The 1,503-nt window shown below is 32.7% G+C and overlaps 1 protein-coding gene across 1 annotated transcript in view; it reads left to right on the top strand.

Moving 5' to 3' along the window:
* LOC106680827 (uncharacterized) overlaps positions 1-1,503 on the top strand; it is an 84,948-nt gene that overhangs the window by 47,785 nt on the left and 35,660 nt on the right. The window lies entirely within an intron of this gene.

The raw sequence follows: 1,503 nt of genomic DNA, 5'->3' as shown, positions 1-1,503 counted from the left end.
TGTTTATTCATAAGTTCATGATTCATCAGTCATTTTATCAACTTTTTAATATACGTTAATCAGAGAGGATCATTTGTGCTAATCAATCCTCCATTGATTTATAAAAGTGAAATTTAATTAATTTTCAGAAGTTAAAAAAAAATAATAAAGGTTTAACAAACCAGAAGGTTCGATGCCGGTCCAATCGTTTTCTACATACATCTCTTCTTTTTTTTTTTTAATATTTATTTATTGCTATTTACAACTGTACATTATAATACATTTAGTAAATCTGATCTAAGTTAAATTGGAGTTTTACAGGCGTGTAGAGAAACTAGTCATTGGTAGCACTCTAATGACATTTTACATTAGCTGGTCTCGTGGCCATCATCTTTTCAGGCGGCTCGGATGATTGTCAGGAATGGAAGAGGATGCAAGATTAGAAACTAGGGGGTTTGAGTGGTCAGAGAGTTTATAATGGAAGGAGTGATATCTGGTTCGGGCTAGATCGGTTACATAGGGAACATTAAGGTCTTTATATATGATTTTATTTGTGACAAAGTAAGGAGCATTGAGGTTTTTACGAAGGATTTTGGATTGTAAGGATTTAATACGGTCCCTTTTAAAACCAATACTCCCATCTACGTTTCGATCTACCTCAAGGACGTTTACCCGTCGGTTCAGTGTTTAACATTTGAGGGACCCGTACGCTACTAAGCCCCATAACCTAATGCTATAATCTGAATTATACTAACTAGTTGTTTAGTTCCGGTATTCTTTCTTTAATCATAGAGGGCGCGGAAGGCACTTTTAATATAATGTATCTATCTGTGAACACACGGGTTTGTTATTGATGTAGACACAAATTAAATTGATTTTTTATCTGAGTATGTAAACAAAAGCAAGTAATAAATAGTATATCTCAAGGAACAGCATTTATGTTATAAATCGTTTTACAATATTGAAGGTACGAGGTAGTCATGTCTTCATTGTCAATGAGAGATAGCCAACCCCGAAGAGAGCGATGGCGAAGCACAGCAAGCACACCCCCTCCTGCAAAGATATTGTAAGCAGTGTGATTAGCACTATACGACTTTCAGAAATAGCACATAAAAATAACTTAATACTAGCTAGTAATATATAATTATACATTGGAATACTTTGATGATTCGTTATAGTAAGAGCCGGGAAGAAAAAAAGGCAGTTATTTCACCCCAATTTTTTATTACTTTAATGAAAGCTATGTATAATTACTAGTCAAAACTGATGAGTCTGCCAAGTATAGGTAGGGCCATAAAAAATGGTGGCTGTTTTGAAACGTTAAAAAAAAATAATTTTTTTAAAGAGCTCCAATATCTTAACTAAAAAACCTAAAAGAACATCATTTAAAGTAGAGTAAATATACTAAAATATGAGCCCTATTAGAGCCATTTACGTTTAATAGTTCGCGAGATATACCTTTTTAAAAAACAATATTTCATAAAATTTATAGTGAATTTATTTTGAGAAATCTATATCTCAGAA

This window comes from Halyomorpha halys, unplaced genomic scaffold, assembly GCF_000696795.3.
Source record: "Halyomorpha halys isolate HHAL.00 unplaced genomic scaffold, Hhal_1.1 Scaffold291.1, whole genome shotgun sequence".
Taxonomy (NCBI): domain Eukaryota; kingdom Metazoa; phylum Arthropoda; class Insecta; order Hemiptera; family Pentatomidae; genus Halyomorpha; species Halyomorpha halys.
Note: the sequence above shows the minus strand (reverse complement) of the source record. Positions and strands in the feature narration are given on the sequence as shown.